At 41.8% G+C, this 20,748-nt stretch overlaps 1 protein-coding gene across 1 annotated transcript in view; it reads left to right on the plus strand.

The window, feature by feature from the left end:
- Window positions 1-10,042: 10,042 nt before the first annotated feature.
- LOC126267057 (chymotrypsin BI-like) overlaps window positions 10,043-20,748 on the plus strand; it is a 76,661-nt gene continuing 65,955 nt past the window's right edge. The window contains exon 1 of the mRNA XM_049971896.1: window positions 10,043-10,111. The gene's annotated coding sequence lies outside the window, so the exon portion shown is untranslated. The remainder of the gene's footprint in view (window positions 10,112-20,748) is intronic.

The raw sequence follows: 20,748 nt of genomic DNA on the forward strand, positions 1-20,748 counted from the left end.
CAGTTGTAGGTGAGCCGTCAGCAGTGGTGGATGTGGGGAGAGACATGGCAGAATTTTAAGGGCGGACGACCTGCAAGTGTGTCCACCAGAAAGAGTAAATTTGTAATACTGGATATCATGAACTGATGTATATATTATGACTTTTGAACACTATTAAGGGAAATACATTGTTTGTTCTGTATCAAAATCTTTCATTTGCTAACTATGCCTATCAGTAGGTAGTGCCTTCACTAGTTAGAATCTTTTATTTAGCTGGCACTAGTGGCGCTCGCTATATTGCAGTAGCTCGTGTAACGAAGATTTTTGTGAGGTAAGTAATTCATGAAAGGTATAGGTTATTGTCAGTCAGTGCCATTTTTTGTCGGGATTATTGAAAGTCAGACTGCGTTGCGCAGAAAATATTGTGTGTCAGTTTAGTGCTGATCAGAGTAAGTAAAGAGAGTAATGTCTGAGAACGTTCAGTTTTGCTCAGCTGTTTGAAAATAAAATAACCTAGAGGTGTATCAGCACAGTAATTCATTAATTTTTCTAAGGGGACGTTTCAAGCTGTTCTTGGATTTCAAAGAAGCTTATGATAGTATCGGAAGAAATCAACTCTGAAAAGCAATGCAAGATGCAGGAGTACCCAAAAAATTGATAGTATTGGTTAGAATGGCTTTGAGAAGAACAGTATGCAATGTAAAGGTTGAGGGCGCTTTATAAATGGCATTTGAAGTTAAACAAGGATTGCGACAGGGTGATGTGCTCTCCACTACTCTGTTTAATGTCGCCTTGCAAAGGGTAATGCGAAAGACACAAAGCGGCAACACTGGTTGGGGGAGGGGGGGGGGAGGGGGGGAGCACTATGTTTTAGAGTGACGCAGGATCTTGCATATGGAAATGATACTGATTTGTTATCCACGAGAAAACAAAACCTGGACGAAAAGCTAGAAAAAATTAAAAAGATATGAAGCGGAGATGGTGCTGACAACTAAACAGTCAAAGGCCAGGTACATGTTAACATTTAGGAAAAGATATAGTGAAGGATAAAAAAGCATGCCTTTGAACGGAAAGGAATATGAACGCCGTGAGAGCTTTAAATATTTTGGGTCACTGATAACTAAGAACAGTGGTATGGCAGAATAAATACATGCAAGGATTACAACTGGTAACAGCAGTTACCTTGCACTGGTTGAAGTTCTAAAGCAATAAGACATAGCAGGAATATTGAGCTGACTGTGTATCGTACAGTAGAGAAGCCTGTGGTGTAGTATGGTTCGGAGGCTTGGACAATGACACAAAATGATGATGAGCTGTTGCAGAGATGTAAAAGGAAGATACTTAGAAAAATCTTCGGGCCAGTGAACGATAGGGGTTTTTGGAAAGTCAGAAATAATAAGGAGATCAGAGAGCTGTGTAACAAACCAGATATAGTGACAGAAACAAGGAATACTAGACTACGTTGGTTAGGACATGCAAAAAGAATTGTGGAGGGCAACACAGTTAAGAAAGTTTTCAAAAGAAAACTAGGTGGACGCCGTAAGAGTGGCAGACCAAGGAGCAGATGGCTAGACAACGTGGAGGAGGACTTGAGAAGAATGGGAGTTAAAAGATGGAGAGCCAAGTCAGCCAGCACAGAAGGGCTGTAGCGACAAGGAGTAAGTAAGTAAGAGTCATGAGCCCTTTTTCGTCTTCGATATTGTGAAACATACCTCATACTGCTAGGTCTGTGGACGACCTACAGAATGCTGTGAACGGGATACTGTCTTACAGAGAAAAATCAGTTTGACCTGGATATTTTTCAGCAAACAGGGCATAGGATCGACAGTTGCTTCTACTTGCCAGACCACAAGAGATTATGTCCACCATGTAGCGTGTAGAGTAACAAGTGTCCGTTAAGCTGGAAAGTGCAAAGATATAGCTGCAATAAAAAAGCACTTCACAAATTTATCACAACATATGCTGGTTCAATTAGAAGTAATGAAAGCGCAGCACTCACCCAGAACAATATAACACTAACAGATTTTAATTGCACATTGTATCGATGGTTCGTAATAGACCAATGTGTCCGCATGTATTTACTGGATTCTGTAGATCGTTCATAGTAACAAAGAGCTTTTCCTAGAAGAGACGTCTTCGCTGTGGCAAAGGTGAACCAGTGCTCATACGAGGTGGGTTCAAGTTATAACACCTTCAATTTTTGTCTCGTTACTCGAAAAGATAGAAACATGCGGTTTGTTTTAATATACGCGTGCACTCGCTGTGAATGCATGGCGGAGATGGTAACACTGTACGGAACGAAGAACTGTAGCAGCAGCAGCGGGAGTGATGACTGTTTATGGTACTTGGTATGGACATACATGTTCCCAGGCAATGTTGCCACGTGATGGCGGTATGACTGGGAGTTTATTTTCATCGACTGTGGCAATGAATCAGACATGGAAGGCATTTTTCAATCCTGAAATGAAGAGCCAATCAGCTCAATGGAAGCAAACACATTCACCGTGATTTTCCCGTGATCAAACAACACTCCCAAACGTACGTTTGCGGCGGTCATGGAATCATGGCATCGACCGCTGCTGGAAGATTACGTCCAAAAGTGACACAAATTTCATTGTTCGTGTGATTAGTTTGTGAGGAAAAAAGTTGAAGGTATTACAATATTCAAAGGAATACTTCAGAGCCAAGATAACATATAAATATTTATTTTGAACTGATGAACGGTTTCAACGGCACTTTGCAATCATCTTCGGATCTGCAATACGTCACAGATACACATTGCATTTTAAACATATATCCTATGCCAGCAGTAATGAAAAACGTAAGTATGATTTTTACGTACGAAGTAACCCGCTCCAAAATAACTAATATAACATTGTCCTGGGCGGAGTTTGCGCAGAACGCATTTCTGCAGCCGTCGCAGTTCAATGTCAGTTCCGTGCCGCCTGTGTTGTCGACTTGGCTTATTCTGTTCGTCTGCAGTGATTGTTTTTGCTAACGCTGTTTTGTTCTTGTTTCGTTTTTTACTAGGCAAATTTAAGTGAACAACGTGTAGCTGTGAAATTTTGTCTTCTCGGCGGTAAAAGAGCTGCTGAAACTCTTTTAATGTTGAAAACAGCTTACTAAGAAGACATTATGGGAAAAACTCTCGCGTAGTTTCATAGATTTAAAATGGTGACATGTCGATTGATGGAAAACCTTGGACAGGACGTTCTTCAACTGCTCGAATCGAGAAAAAGTTCGTTCCCCCAGGTCAGACTGTCAATCAACCGTTTATTAGAATGTTTTAAGAACAGTGTTTGTCAAAAAAGACCCAATTTGTGGCAGAGAGAAGACTGGCCCTACCACCACGGTAGCGCACCTGCACACACAGCCATCTCTGTTAAACTGCTCTTGGCTAAAAACGGCATTAGTCCGCTGCTCCACGTATCTTACTCGCCTGGCCTGGCTCTATTCGATTTTTACTTAATTCCACGCATGAGAAGGGGCATGAAAGGACACCGATTTGACAACACTAAAGAAGTCAAGAAAAAATCGAAGGAGGAGCCGTTAACCACTTCTAAAGATAATTACAAAAAATTGTTTCGAACGGTGGAAACAGAAGTGTTAGTTGAAATTGAGAGTATGTTGAAGGGGATAAGGTTGTTTCGTAAACAATATGAAAACATATAGGTGTGTTGTTTTTGGGGAAGGAGACCAGACAGCGAGGTCATCGGTCTCATCTGATTAGGGAAGGACGGGGAAGGAAGTCGGCCGTGCCCTTTGAAAGGAACCATCCCGGCATTTGCCTGGAGCGATTTAGGGAAATCACGGAAAACCTAAATCAAGATGGCCGGACGCGGGATTGAACCGTCGTCCTCCCTAATGCGAAAAAAACATATAGGGTTATCCTCTCCTACAGATAACGTTTCTCATCTTTTTTCAAAATTACGTTGGAGAGAGAAAGAGAGAGATTAGGGCAAATTTAAATAGTTGGAAAACGCGAGCTCTATCAGCCAGTAGGTCACAACCAATCAGATAGTCATTACTTTCGTCGCTGGTGTGACGCCACACACATGCCCTCTCGAGCTGTACTGAGTCGAGCGCTGTGATACGCAAGCTAACTCTTACGTCCGCTTGATGGCAGCTTGCTAACAGACGTTATGGTCTGTATTTTCACTATATAAATTACACAGTTCGCTTATCAGAAATTTGTACAATAATTAAAATAGTCCAACTCTGAAGTTGACGAAAATTACAGAGTTTTGTAAATCTTATGCACTAGTAAAAGTTATAAAAGTAAAAGTTTTCATGGAGGACCAATATCGCCATTCAAGCAGTACACTGCAAAAAGTTTTAGTACTGTCATTTTCGTGCCATATTTATAGGATTGGAAGCAATCCACCAAAAGTTTTTAAATAATATTTTCTTTTAATTTTTAAAGTTTCTGTTTGAAACTTTTTAAAGAAAAACCAGGCAACATATGTCCTCAAAATTTCTTAGTTTTATTCCTAAAGCTTCTCCGGGCAATTCATGCACTTATGTGTAAGACTTTTAGTGTGATGTCGTCATCTTTTTACTTTACCTTGCGTTACGAAATTGCTAGCCATTAGCGTAGTAACATCAGTGTGCAATCATAACATTCTGACACACCATTTCGACTCATACAATACACAATTACCCAACGAACAACTCGAAGATGCATGTTACGTAATGTGCAGATATCATCATACAATCTGTAAAAAGGTAAATATTTAAATGCGATCTTGGCTCTGAAATATTTCTCCAAATATTACCATCTGCAGATCGTCTACCTTATTAGAAGGTCTGTAAAATATAATTTTAAACCATCTTGCAGTTCTTAAGGTATACAATTTAGAGCCCATGTTTACTGAACTTCTTTTTCCTTTTTTGGTCCATACTACTAACTCTCAAAGTATGGAATACTCTTTTTAACACGTCGTATAAATAACTAATAACTTGAGACTCTGTGTGTGAGTCACAAGTACTCACAAATGTCCACTACTGTCAAACACACCAGGTCCACCACAAAACAACGGCGACTCAGTGTGCTGTATTAACACGACTCCCTTCTTTTTGCCAATTTATGGCTCTTTCTCTTGGTTGACTGAAAAGTGGAATTGAAGAGCGGTTTTACATCAGTTCATTTTGTTTTATACTTGATACATCCCCTATGAATTTCAATGTAGCTTTAAAATACATAATTTTGGATAATAATATTGGCTAAACAATGACTTGTTTGTCCAAATTTATTAGCAGAGATTTTGTTGAAACCGAGTCACACGCGTTGTTCCAAACTACGAAATGAGGTCAAGTGGCAGTTCAGTCTCAGGGAGCCATTCTATAATTTTCTGTATCATTTGCAAATGGTCCATTGCGCTGTTTCCAATTCTGAACTCAGCCTATTCGTCTTCCTGATTAAAATCCAATGATTTCCTTTGTAGGTATTTGGTGATTATTTTCACCAACATGTAGTAATCAACAGACAGAAGGGAAATGTCCGTAGTTGATAATGTCTTACTAAAGGAGCATAGCATTGCTATTTATCGTAGTCTGTGTAAGTCTGTGCGCTTTGTACTAGAAAAAAACTAAACGAGAACTCCTGTAAAAACAAAATTAATACGCTTAAAGCCTACTCAAAATAAACATAGTTGCTAAAAGTCGTAAAAGCTCAGGGATCAATTGGAAAGTTTTCGAAAAAAGTACAGTAAGAATATTGTAATAATTCAGGAGGATTTGAAATCGATAATTATGCCGACTTCATATCTCTTTTTGTTCCATAGTATCTACACTGATGCTCCAAAGAAACTGGGATAGGCATGCGTATTCAAACAGACGAATATATAAATAGGTAGAATACGGCGCTGCGGTTGACAACGCCTCCTTATGACAACATGTGTCTGGCGCAGTTGTTAGATCGGCTACTGCTGCTACAACGGCAGGTTATCAAGAATTAAGTGAGTTGTACGTGCTGTCATAGTCGGCGCACGAGAGATTGGACACAGTATCTCTGAGATAGCGATGAAGTGGGGATTTTCAGGACGACCATTTCGCGAGTGTACGGTGAATATCACGAATCCGATAAAAAATCAAATCTCTGGCATCGCTGCGCCATTGCCCGTCTTGTCTAACAGTGGGATAAATGTGTTACCAATTATGGCGATTATTTTTTATATAATAAACAATTTACTTACTTTTTCATTGCCATTGATTGCCCCAACTAAGTGTTCATTTTGTAATAGATATTTTTCAAATAAGGATTTACTGCATGAAACTCCAGCAGTATGATCTCGAAAGCGAGTCCGCCGGGACCAGCCGCACAGTCCATGACTGCAGCGCCTCAGCTTGGCTAATCCCGCGGGGCTAAGTTTATTTATTGTGCATGTACTATATTGCACCATTTGTCTTGGGGGGTATCGTCTTTGAATAGTAATCAAAACCTCCTGGGTCCCGAATCCATAACTCCCCCCTACTTAATACCTAAGTTTTGAAGTCTGCACAAAAATCAACAGCAATGGTGGCCGAAGAGTTCCAGCACCAGAAGTCACCCTCGTTCTACTAACGGCCTTCTCTAAGAGGGAGAAAGAGAGGACAGTCTGTTGCCCTTGTGGTGGGAAGCTGCCTGTAGCAGATGGAAGTATTAGCAATGATCAACGGCATGAGGATGCAGAAGGCAATGGAAGCCATTTTTTAACAACACGTGATACGTGTCCGCAGAATACGTGGCCTGTAATTGAAAACGTGTCATGATGACCTCCCCAGTGCGAAAAGATTGTAGACTAGTCTCCCATTCGGATGTCCGGGAAGAGACTGCCAAGGAGAAAGTGGCCATAAGAAAAGGATTGAATAACTAACGAAAGGGTAACGTGCTACGAATCGAGGCGTAGAATTCCAGAACGTTGAACGTGTGAGGGAAGTTAAAAATATGAACCGGGAAACGATAAGGCTTAATATAGTTATAGTGGGTGTCAGTGAAGTGAAATGAAAAGAAAATAAGGATTTCTGTTCAGACGAATATAGGGTTATATCGACAAAAGCAGAAAATGGTATAATGGGAGTAGAAGAATAGGAAGATAGGGGAGAGTGTGAGTTGCTGTAAACGGTTCTGTGTCGGGGTTGCTCACATCTGTATCGATAATAAACCAATACCGACGACAATAGTTGAAGCATACATGCCGACGTCGCAAGAAGAAGATAAGAAGATATTGTACTGGTGATTTAGTACATAAAGAGAGATGAAGATCTATTAGTCAAAGGTTTGGAATACGGTTGTAGTGGAAAGAAAAGATCAAAGGGTTGCGGGAGAATGTGGGCATGGAAGCAGGAATGAGAGAGGGGAAAGACTGGGTTCTGCAATAAATTTCAGCAAGTAATAGAAAATACTCTATTCAGGAATCACAAAAGGAGGTATAGTTGTAAAAGACCAGGGAAGACCAGAAGATTCCACTCGGATTACATCATGGTCGGGCAGAAAGTCCGAAATCAGATAATAGTTTGTAAGCTTACCCAAGAGCAGATATAGATTTAGATTACAGTTTAGTAATAACGAGAATACTCTGAAGTTTAAGAGACTAATTGGGAGCAATCAGTACGTAAAGAAGGCAAATATGGAAGTACTATTGAAGGAAGAGATAGGCTTGAAGTTCTCTGAGGCTACGTATACTATGATAGTTAACAGTTAAGTAGGCAGCTCAGTTGAAGAGGAATGGACATCTCTAAAAAGGGCAATCACGGAAATTTGAAAGAAAAACGTAGGTACAAAGAAGGTAACGGCGAAGAAACAATGAGTAGCAGAAGAAAACAGAAGTAAGTACAAAAACTCAGGAGTAAAGAATTACACGTCGCTTAAGAATTACATAAATGGTGTGTTGAATGTATGAGACTAGCGACGTACCGTCAGGTGCTTCGGAAAAGCATCACCCACACAGCTGCGAAGACATCAAGAGCCGGGAAGTGCGTGAATTATCGAACAATCAGCTGAACATCTCATGTAACCAAGTTCCTAACAGGAATAATATATTAAAGTATGGAAAAGAAAACTGAGGTTCTGTTAGATGACAATCAGGTTGGCCTTAGGAAAAGGAAAGGCACCAGACAGGCAGTTCTGATGTTTTGGTTTATAACATAAGGAAGACTGAAGAAAACCAGGAAACTTTTATACGGTTTATCGACTTAGAGAAAGAGGTCGACTGTGTAAAATGGGGAAACAAGTTCGAAATTCTGAGAAAAAAGGGTTGATCTGTAGAAAACGCGTGGTAACAAACAATGTATACAAGTTCTTGTACAGTGGACAATACGATTGGTAGTCCAAGAAAGAAATACTTAGATCAAAAATGGTGTAAGACAGGGGTGTATTCGTTCACCCTACTTTTCCCACTGAACATCAAAGAAGCAGTGACGGCAATAAAAAAAAAAAAAAAAGGTTCAAGAGTGGGATTAACAGTAAAGGTCAAAAGGTATAAGTGATGAGATTTGATAATGATATTTCTGTGCTCAGCGAAAAAAAAAGTTACAAATTCCGTTGCATGAGATAAACAGTCTAATGAGTACAGAATATGGATTGTGAGATAGTCGAAGAACAACGATTGTAGTTAGAAGTAGCAAAATGGTTCAAATGGCTCTGAGCACTATGGGACTAAACATCTGAGGTCATCAGTCCCCTCGAACTTAGAACTACTTAAACCTAAATAACCTAAGGACATCAAACACATCCATGCCCGAGGCAGGATTCGAACCTGCGACCGTAGCAGTCAAGCGGTTCCGGACTGAGCGCCTTAGCCGCGAGACCACCGCGGCCGGCCAGAAGTAGCAGAAATGAGAACAGCAGGAAAGTTAATATCAATATTGAGGATCACGAAGTAGACTATGTCAAGGAATTCAGCTACCTTGTGAGCAAAATAACATATGACGGACGGAACAAGGAGGACATAGAATTGCACGTTAGCACTGGCAAAAAGGGCATTCCTGGCAAAGGGAAATGTACTAACATCAAACATAGGCCTCAACTTGAGGAAGAAATCTCTAAGAATTTACGTTTGGAGAATAGGATTGTATGGCAGTGAAACGTAAGGTGTTGGGAAATTGGAACAGAAGAGACTCGTAGTATTCGATTTGTGGTGTTTAAGAAGACCTTAAAAATTAGACTGACTGATAAGGTAAGAATGAGGAGAGTCTTTGCAGAATCGGCGAGAAAAGAAAGGCAAGAAAGAGGGACAAGATACAGGACATCTGCTAAAACATCAGGCATCAACTTCTGTGGTATTAGCGAGGGCTGTAGAGGGTAAAAATTGCAGAATAAGACAGAGATTTGAAAATATACTGCACATAATTGAGGCCGTATGTTGCAATTGCTTCTCAGATGAAAAGGTCGGCACAGGAGAAGTTTCGTGGGCGTTCGCATCAAACCAATCAGAAGACTGATGACTCAGATTTTGTAATTATATAGATGTTGATTTTTGCCCTAATATTACTAGTTGTAGAAATGATGACGCGCTGATAGATGGGCAGCTAATGACAGGTGCTTCGTGCACTTACAACGGTTGCGTCCAGCGACTCCACTTAGGGTATATATACGAACTATTTTTATTTTATTAATTATTTATGGATATATATAAGAAGTATTTTTATTTTATTTATTCCGTAACTGTGTTGCTTCTCTGGTGTCACTTAAGTTGTATGGTAGTGTTATTTCTGGCCTACCGTACTAATTTCAGACATTAATGGCCTGATGTTGATCTATGTACGACTGAACTTGTTGTCATAACATAAAAGTAAACATCTTTGCGATCTGAACTGATTGTTTTTGGTTACATGATCGTACAAGATAGCCGACGTTCCAGTTATGAGTTGAATAACTGTTAACTTCATACTTAGTTATAAGGTGATATTCAGTGAAAATTGTGTAAAATGTTTTGTGAAGTTATCGTAGTTTCCGTTAGTACTAGTTAGCAGGGAATAAGATTTGAATCACTAGATTTGCAGAACTGCGAAATACTTTCTGTCCACTTTCTGAAGCACTGTCTGAACAAAGAAAAGTGCAGTGTACATATTTGTTTCAGGTGCTCCTGACGAACAACAGGAAAATAGAGTAGTGGGCGGGACGGAAGCTGCGGAGGGCGAGTTCCCTTTCGTGGTAAAGTATCGGGACAGTCACTGCCAATATCGTTCCATTTTATTTTGTTCCTAAGGCTCGTAGTTTCATTACTTGGTGGACTTCAAAATTAGAATTTCCTAGCCTACTACATCAACTTATTTCCATAGCTGAATTCAGTCACAGTAGATAAAAACATAAATAGAAAAAAATAGTAGAAGAGTAAAATAACTATACGAAGTGCATACCCATCAACAGTGGCTTACTATACAGATACAGTGCGCTTGCTCTCCTATTTTATTTACATTCTGGTTAACTAATACGCCGATGAGCGTTGAAACCCCTCAAGGTATTACATCTCAATAATCTTAAGCCCAGTTCTACATTATTCTTTATTGATGACTGAACCGTAATGCAAAGGAGAGAACATCATCTTGAGAGAGCAGTCTATCAGCTATGTGCGCTACATACTGAATACACTTTTGATACACCAATTCGTAAGTTAAACGGTAGTATTTACCGGGAAACATTCAATGACATCTGTGATACCGATGAACAGGTCCGTAAGTCAACAGGTAAAACTTTTAAATTTGCTATGAATGTCAAATTTTTGGCAGTTCCTTTTACAGGTTTTTGGAATTGTAGAGAAAACTTAGTGGATGAAGTTTTGATAAGGAAGAAATGTCTAGAAATGTATGTTTTGTATATAAAAGAAATTTAAAATGTCTCGCTTCACGGTACGTACACAAAATTGGAAGAGGGCGCCATCGTTTTTCCCTGTTGTAATAATATCATCGCATACCATTTTCGTCCGACTATAGGATCAGCCGCGAGAGACAGGTACGCTCAGAACTAAGAGGACTGATTGTGGTTCTGCGCAGATCCCCCATCCTCTCAACTATTCGTGCAGCTGAACTCGACGATGTTTACTCCAAATATTGCCCTTGCCATGGTCTCCTGTAGGGTAATACATCAACTGATCAAAAGTATACGGAAAGCTGTTAGCAGATATTAATTTGAGGTGTGTCCACCCTTCTCCTTAATGACGGCTTGAACACTGTGGGGACATCCGAAGTTTCTAGGGTTCGAAGGGAAGTCGACGTCCTAACTCATTTCAAAGATGTTGCATTAGGCTCAGTTCGCCACTCTAGGCAGGCCAATCAGTTTCAAAATTTAGTTATCCACGACCATTGCCTCGCAGATGTTACCTTATGGCACTTACCATATCTGTTCAAAAAATTGCGAAACTTTGTCCACAACATTTTTTCTGCTCTTGCCTTTTGCTTATTGTGCATTGTCTTCTTCCAAATACTTTCTTCCACAATTGATACACCGCTCTCAATGCAATTTCCATTTCCGGAAGCAGTCTTCGTAACCCTCTTTTTCTGGGTCGCGTGAACCGCCGTCAATTAATTTTCTTTTATCTAGTCTATCGTTGAAAATCTTCTACCCTTAAAGGGGTTTTCAACTCTGGAAACAAAAAAACAAAAAATGGAAATCTGCAGGGGCCAGGTCTGGAGAATACGCAGGATAAGGCAACAAAGTGATTTCGTTTTTTGTCCAATAGTCATGCACGAACAGGGATGAATGTGTGGGTGTGTTATCGTGATGCCAGAGCCATCAATTGTCTCGCCACATTTCAGGCGGTTTCCTTCCCACATTTTCCTTCAGGCGCCGCAACATGTCCCGATAGTACCATCGAATAGCAGTTTGTCCATGTGGCACGATTTCATGATGAACTAATTCTTCAAAGTATATATATATATATATATATATATATATATATATATATATATATATATATATATATATATCCATGTGGCACGAATTCGTGATGAACTCATTCTTCAAAGAATACACTTTGAAGAATTTGTTCGTGCCACATTGACAAACTGCTAATCGATGGTACTATCGGTGAGACGGCCCATGATATTTTCAGTGCAGATGCACACCGGTCTCGAACTCTTAAGGAAATTGGCGAACTGCCACCAGTAATGAGGATAATGGGCAGGGAGCTACATTTGTAGTGTGTGGATAAACTGAGAATTAGGTCTGACAGGAAGCGTGCTAGGGCAGACTATGAAGTTGCAGTGATCACTGCGTCCGCATGGCTTAGTGGTCAGATCATCTACCTAGTGAACAGGGCTCCCGGTTCGAATCCCCGAATAGCTCAACTGTTCAACTTTTCCCTTTCATTTCAATCAGTGCCCGCTCGCAGCCAAGGTCAGTAATTTTTTTGTGTCTTAGTAATGTTATGGTAAGGAATAATTTTTTCAATGCAGGCAAAAAAACAGGGTTTGCACTGTATGAAACTTTAGCAGTATCATATCTTTCATACCTAGGAGAAATTTTTGTAGATCAAAGGAGAAACTAAGCATAGTATCAGTCCGTTGTAGTTCCTAAGATGGCTAGAATATTGTTCAAGAAAGGAATACATCAAAAATACAATACTTTTCTGTGAAGGGATTAATACCGCCAACGGCTAGTGGCACAATTGCTCGCAAAGGGTGCTACGGTTGATTCAATCCAAGCAGGTCAGAGATGGAACCACTGTTTCCTGTATCTTGAGTGCTAGCCCAGAACGCTAAACAGGAAAATTTCTGCGATGCTTAGAAAGTGGCAGAGAGATCCTGGCATAAGTAAATACGTGACAGGTGCGCAAGTTATGGCTGGATAGCTCAGCCGCTGGCGCATTTGCATACAATAGTCAAATTTTCCGACTTCGAGTCCCAGCCTGGTAGACGGTTTTAATTTGCAAAGAAGATCCAGATCAGCACACAATCCGCAACAGAGAAGAATTCGGGAATTTTGTCTTTAGATACAATGGGAAAGCTAGCGGACGTTTTCAAGGAGCAGGGGCGAAACCATAGAAACAGGAGCGACGATAGGAACCGAGTTCCCAGCTACAATATGTCTAGCTCCGCTGTGTGCACTTGTCATTAGACTCCCATAACATTCTGGTTCAAATGGTTCTGATCACTATGGGACTCAACATCTATGGTCATCAGTCCCCTAGAACTTAGAACTACTTAAACCTAACTGACCTAAGGACAACACACAACACCCAGCCATCACGAGGCAAAGAAAATCCCTGACCCCGCCGGGAATCGAACCCGGGAACCCGGGCGCGGGAAGCGAGAACGTTGCCGCACGACCACGAGATGCGGGCTAACATTCTGGGCTCACGGCTAGAACTGAGTTATGTTTTCTTGAAATAACAAAGACTACATACCGCCATTACTCAACCTGCAGCCTCAGCACTACCACACACAACATATGTGCCTTTTCTTTGTAGGCGGTCGATGGGACATTGTGGTTGACGCACTGGACTCGTCATTCGGAAGAGTGGTTCAAGTTCCCGTATGGAAATCAAGATTAAGCTATCCGTAGTTTCCTTAAATTACGTATGACTAATGACGGGACGTGTCCTTTAAAGAGGACGCGGTCCATTACCTTCCCTATCCTTTCGTTGACCTGAGTATATCAACCGTCTCCAACGGCCAAGCCGTCAACGGGACTTCAAACGCTAATCTTCCATCCCTTCACGTTCTGTGGTACGGTTTGAACCACTAATAACTCTTCCGTAGAATAAAATGAAGTTAATTGTGATCAAGGCAACCGACAAGTCCTGCAGAACGAAACGTGAAAGAAGATTTGTGTCAGTCCACAGAGAGACAGGCTTCGAAATATTCCCAGTCAGTGATTAGTAGATGACGATTAGTTTTCATGGAATTGTAAGGTGTTAAAAAATACGAATCCAGCGATGACATTGGCTGCCACTACTAGTTACTTATGCCTCAGCTGCCAGCACATGACCCCTTACTTAAACTGCCTTTTACTAAGTTCAGAATCCTGCTACGTCTGTCCGTTCACACAGCAGGAGTCACACTGCATCAAGATACAGCTGTTTCCGATCTGATTAAATGCTGGCGTCACTAGGAGACTTGTAATATTTATTCGTAAAAAAGTATTTATTTTGCTTTAAGTACTATGGTATACTTCCTTTTTAATACAAGTACTAGAGCTGTTGTTTCATCCCTCTCTCCTGCAAAAGTATAAAATTTTATTACGCAAACAGCTTGTTTCTTCCTAACTGATCAAGTGTTTGAGGGCTCTATATTATGCAAGTACAACGTTGAAAGACAACGCAAAGCATAGAGACATTTCGATATAGTTCACAAATAAGAGGAATACATTAAGTTAGCTCAATGTCTAAGAGCAATTAAATACGTTGATATCAGTTTAGTCTAATCTAAATCAGTCAGAATATGTGAGTTTTTAATTTTACCTCTACTTAAATATTGAAATGTCTTAAATCACTGCACTAGTCTTACCTCCTGCTCGCCATTAGTTTTAAGTTGTGAATCATGAAAACAATTTAGCAGTTATTCATCAGTTCTTATTACAATTATAGGTGCCAGCATTACTTACATGTGACTAAAACGAAAATTGTGTTTCTTAAAATTTACTAGCATCCACAATAGATATCATTTATTGTCACTCACGACTTATACATAATGCAGTTCCTCAAATATTCCCTTCGCCACATTATTCATAATCTGACGAAAAGCAACAAAAAGGATCTGTCCGTTGTGAACGAGAGCTCGCGGACGTTTTTCTATCGGAGACGTGTTTTTATTTCAGAAAGATGATGTCTGTAGAAACTTCGCTACAGTCGCGTGAGAGAGGCGCTGGTAGCGTCACGATGAGAAAGCATATCAGGTGTGCTTTAAATAGACGCTAGATAATGGTCGTGACCGTTAGCTGTCTTTGAGCATGGACGCAGTAAGTTGATGTTTGTCAATAACAACTTTTAAGGCAACAAATATCACATTATCACCACCGCACGGAGATTGACCGAGGACTACCAGAAGCTGGACGTTCCTTCGGCGATATTGCAGAAATACTTGGGAGGAATATAGCCACTGTACATAACTGCTGGCAGCGGTAGTCACCAGAGTATACAGTCGCAAGAGGACCGAACTTCGAACAGTCACGAGGCACTATCGAAACGGAAGGCCATCATCCTCGGTATATACCTCTGGCGCACCGTACTGCACTTCAAGCAGCAGTCTGATCAGCAGCTGTCACCACAGTGACACAACGAACTGTTACAAATCGGTTAAGACAAGAACAACTCTGAGCTAGACGATCTGTAGGGTGCATTCCAATGACACCAAACCACCGCCAATTGAGCCTTCAGTGGTGTCAAGCGATAGATCGTTGGAGGGTAGGGTAGAGGTCTGTTGTGCTTTCTGATGAAAGCTGCTTCTGCCTCGCCGGCCGATGTGGCCGAGCGGTTCTAGGCGCTTCAGTCCGGAACCGCGCTGCTCCTACGGTCGTAGGTTTGAATCCTACCTTGGACATGGATGTGTGTGAAGTCCTTAGGTTAGTTGGGTTTAAGTATTTCTAAGTGTTGGGTACTGATGACCTCAGGTGTTAAGTCCCATGGTGCTCAGAGCCGTTTGAACCATTTGGTTCTGTCGCAGTGCCAGTGATGGCTGATGTTGGTCAGAGGAAAGCCAAGTTGAGGGTCTGCAACCAACATATCTGCGTACACTGCACCAGGAGTTGTGGTCTGTGTGCGATTTCGTACGACAGCAGCAGCACTCTAGCGGTTATCCCACGCACTCTGACTGCAAATTTGTACATGAATCTGATGATTCGAACTGTTGAGTTGCGATTCATGCGCAACTGTAATACACTCATCCACATACCCCTGTTTTAGCCTAACAAGCTCTACATAGTGTTACCTTGGCTTCTCGATCACCATACCTGTCTCCAGTCGAACCCTTATAGGACATTATCGGACGACAGGTGCAGTGCCCTTCTAGTGGATTAGCCGTCCCTATAATGACCGACGAAGCGCAACAGGCATGGAACCCCATCCCTTAAACTGGCATCCTGCACATGTGCGACAGAATACATGCACGTTTGCTTGCTTGCGTTCTGGCTGCTGCATCGGTTATGAATGTATCAGCATTTCACATGTGCAATGAATGACTTATCTCACACTTACGGTAACATGTGTTCTTGCAAAGTTAATCGCTTGAATATGTTACTTAGAAAAATGAATTCCAAAATTTCATTACTCTACATTAATTATTTTTTGATGTTGCGATTATTTTTTCTTCTTTGTGTCCATAACACTGTTTATGAAGTTTATGTATAGTATAAATATACTCTACACTTCTCTGACGTTGTAGACTCATTAAGTAACTATATATATACAGTGTGACAAAATAGGTGATGCAAGCAGTACGGAAGGATGAAACGAAATGAAACATGTAAGGTGACTTCAGTAATTATAAAATCGAGTCCAACTTACGAATAAGTTGGCAGTATGAGCCCACTTATGAGTCTGGCGTTACACCCTCTTTCTCCAGGATGCATGAACTGATTCCGTTGGGAGGGGTCGTAAAAACGTTGTGTTGCCTCCACAACTGTTGTAACTGCTACTCGACATCCTGCACACTGGCACTGGAACGGGTTGCCACACAGAATCCATCGGGAAATATCTGGAGATTTTAATGGCCCAGGGAAATCTTTGACATCATGCACACACTTCATAGAGAAATCTTCCATGCATGAATAGGCAAAATGGCATCAAGATCCGCATGAGTGTTCACACGTCAGGAAGCAGAATTTACAACATCCTTATCCAGTTCCTCAGTTACTACCAGCCGTGACTTGCAGTCATAACAGATAGCGAGTAAGACCACCGCTCCTCTATAAAACGCTGAGAGAACGGAACTTTTCCTCAGGTCGCCGCCATACTTGCCAGAGATGATCATCCGAATAGTGCAGATCCGCAGTTCGTCACTGAACAAAATGCGATGCCAGTCATCAGGAGACCATGCTGCCTGGTCTGACGCCACTCCAAACGTAGACTTTCGTGACTTGTGTATTATATTGTACATTTAACCGGGGCGTAGAAAGGATGGAGAAGCTTCGTCCCCGCCGTAGCCCTCAGTGTTTCAGTAGTTCACAACCACACCATAGGCCACAGCAGTCCACTCACCCCACCACTGCCCAACACCGAACCCATGGTTATTGTGCGGTTCGACCCCCCTTCTCGGGAACGTCTTATACCAGACGAGTGTAACCCCAAATATTTGCGTGGTAATTATGATATACCTGTACATGGAGACAGTGTCTGCGGGTGGAGACATAGTGTGACTGAGGCAGAGTAATGGGGATTAATCCCGCATTCACCGAGGCAGATGGGAGAACCGCCTTAAAAACCATGCACAGACTGGCCGGCACACCGGACCTCGACACTAATCCACCGGGAGCATTCGTGCCGAGGACCGGGTCGCATTCCCGCTCGGGAAGCAGCGCGTTAGACTGCGCTGCAAGCCGGGCGCGATGGTACGGTGTTAATGACAGCCTACAAATGGGATTTTAATTCCCAGCCCAGCTGACGGTAGCCTCCGACCATCGTTTCAGGATGGCACGGCTTGTTTCAGGGAGCTCATTGCTTGTTCTCGGATGTCAGGCACAGTTGTTAAGGGCTTACGCTGTGCAGTGCGGTGAACTACCCTTTGTTGAGATGAGAAGTGATCGACCGGAAAATTGACGAGTATGCCTACTCTCACGTCCCCATAAAGTCCACCATCTGTCTCACTTTCATATCCGACCACCCCACATATATGGGTACAGCACCATTCCACGAACATCACAAATTGAGACCCGCAGTGAGGCCCCTTTCAAACTCGTGTCAGGTACTGACCATGCTGCGTCACATAAGTACGTAGCATCTCCGTGTCCTTCACAATGATCAGTCAGCATCTGTTCATGCCCTTTATATACTCAGCCATGCGTGGCAACAACACTAAGCACGAACAACACTCATCCACTCTGGTGGCTGATCGACCTGTCACAAGGAATTGGTCGGTCGGAGTGGCGAGCGGTTCTAGGCACTTCAGTCTGGAACCGCGCGACCGCTACGGTCGCAGGTTCGAATCCTGCCTCGGGCATGGATGTGTGTGATGTCCTTGGGTTAATTAGGTTTAAGTAGTTCTAAGTTGTAGGGGACTGATGACCTCAGAAGTTAAGTCCCATAGTGCTCAGAGCCATTTTTAACAAGGAATTGCACCTCTATTCTTTTACACACCCGATGGTGCGTATTGTACATAGCTACACAGACATCCGACTGTATCTTATGGGCGTTCCACTTTTTCTTCTGAGGCAGTGCATTAATACCTTATCTTATACGGTTTACAAAATGTTTATTTTTAGAAGCTGGGTATACTTTTAAGTAAAGAATTTGACCCGTGCGCGGCTCGCGGTCATGCCGTTTATGGCTCGTCTTCTTGTTTTTATGGTTCTGTCGCCTCGTTTCCTCCTTAATTCGATTTACTGGCGTCACTAAGTTTCTGGTTTGCTTGCACGTGAGTGGCAGCAGCAGCGCGTATCGATAGAGCACTGTCGTACTTTCTTTGAAGCGACCGCTAGTATTTCCGGCTCGTCGTGTGTCGGGAGTTCAGTCGGGGACGGAACGCCAGTGAGGTGCGGACGGCCAGTCCTTGCCGGCCGTTGACAAACACGTGATCTGTCCGACGGAAGGAGATTGGAGCAGGACGACTGTTGGTTGGTCGTTCGGTCGGTCGTCTCATCGGGTGACGTGTGTTTGGTCTGTTGACCGTGTCTGGGACTCGTCAGTTGGTCATCTTGCCGGACGTGGGTCGGTTCCTTCCTTGTGCAGAGATGTCGTGGCCAATGGGCAAGAGTTACCTCTGCATGGTTGGGTCCGAGCCAGTGAGCTCTGGTCACCGTGTCTCTGACTTCCGAACGGACATGGAGTTCAGTTGGGTTGGAGCTGCTGTCAGCTTTGGGCGACCAAGACTCGCGCGACCGTTGCCAACACACGTAACTTGAGTGGGAACGACCTGTGTTGGTCGTTTGGACGGTCGTCTCATCGGACGATGTGTATTTGGTCACCGACCGCTTGAAGAAACTCTCTTTGTGTCGAACTGATTCGTCCTTGTTGTTCCACAGTGATTGCTTTTACGATTGTTCGAGTTCTTGTGTAATTGTGTTTACGTGGAACTATGTGTAGCGTCTGTGATTTCCACTGAGCAGATGATTTCTATCTGCTTACTGGAGTAGTCAGTTGGTCGCTTGCGACAGAGGGAATTGATGAAGTTGTTGGTTGGTTTTTCAGCCGTCCATGGGTCCTGTTGCCAACCGATTATTTAATGTTAGGCTTGGCTGTCTGTCTCACCTAAACTGAGGTTATAGTTTTCTCCCGAAGCCGGCCCTTGGAACATTTGTGAGCACCACTATTTGGTGTTTGTGGTTGTGACTTTATTTGGTCGCAGGTACTATGCCAGGCCTTCAGCCGTGTGTTGATATTGTTTTATGTTTAGTACATGGCCTTCAGCCGAACTTCATAACAACTTTAAGATGAGGCATTCAGCCGTCTTTCATTTAAAATTCTTGTTGCTCTGTATTTAGGCCTTCAGTTGCGTTTGTTTCAGAATCTGTGACTTTAATATGTAAATCCTTGTCTGTAAGGTATCCCTTTAATTATCTTGGATTCTTGAAACGGCCCACAGCCGTGTTATGTAAATGTTTACCTTAAGGTTGTCTTTAATTATTCTTGTGTAATTGTTTGGGTTTAAGCCGACAACATACTTCAAGTTTGCTTAAGATATTTTTCTGTTGTACTGTGTAAAAGGTTTTCTTTAAAGCCTCTCTTTTATTACGTAAGGAAAATTTTTTGTTGGACCTTTAGCCGAAGAATTGAATTTTCCTTAATATGGCCTTTAGCCGGAATTTGTAAATGATTGGTTTTTAAAGAATTCCTTAGCTGATCTGAATTATTATTCCGGCCTTTAGCCGAGAAGATATTGTAATTATGCTTAAGTAAGGCCTTCAGCCGTTATTTTAAACACTGGTGTTTTAAAAGCAATCATTCAAACCTATTATGGAGAAGTTACTCGGGCCCTCAGCAGTGAATTGATCTTGGTTTGCTATAAAGAGAAAAGTGTGCATTGGTTTATACAATAAAGTTGTGTATGTTCTTGTATAACTAACAGTAATTGACCTTGGCCCCTTTCCACAACCTGATCCGCTCTGGCCTGCAAATCCGGATTTTAGAATTACATGACAAGTAACTACTACGGGTTACTGTGTAACCACAGCTAGATGGGTTACAATGCCGGAAACGGATGCTCCTGAAACAATAAACAGCATTCTACAACCACATAAATGGCTATTTCTAGTATGTTTTTATTGTGCACTGAGTCACAAATTTTATAAATGTTTTACATAATTCAATAATAATTTATTTCACATTAACATACATCGTTCATTTGCCACACATTAATCTTGGGAAATTTTCACAATCCAGGATTATTGGTATTATACAGCGCTATGCAGTGGCTTGAATTTTATCTACCACTCTATGTTCGCTGTGAATAGTTTTACACTGATTCTCACTCTGAGGTAACAAACATTCTGTCCACTATATTTATCTTCGAGCTCTATGGTTGTCAAGTAAATACAGAAACAATTGTGTTACAAATCTAGACGTGCTCCTAAGAGTTCGTAATATAAATGTCGAACACATGCACCAAAATATTATTTATGAGCCAATTACCATTAAATCGTAGAAGATAATGCATTCAGATTTTGGCTTCGACCAATAATATTCTACGACGAAGACCAAGACG

Source organism: Schistocerca gregaria, chromosome 4 (assembly GCF_023897955.1).
Source record: "Schistocerca gregaria isolate iqSchGreg1 chromosome 4, iqSchGreg1.2, whole genome shotgun sequence".
NCBI lineage: Eukaryota > Metazoa > Arthropoda > Insecta > Orthoptera > Acrididae > Schistocerca > Schistocerca gregaria.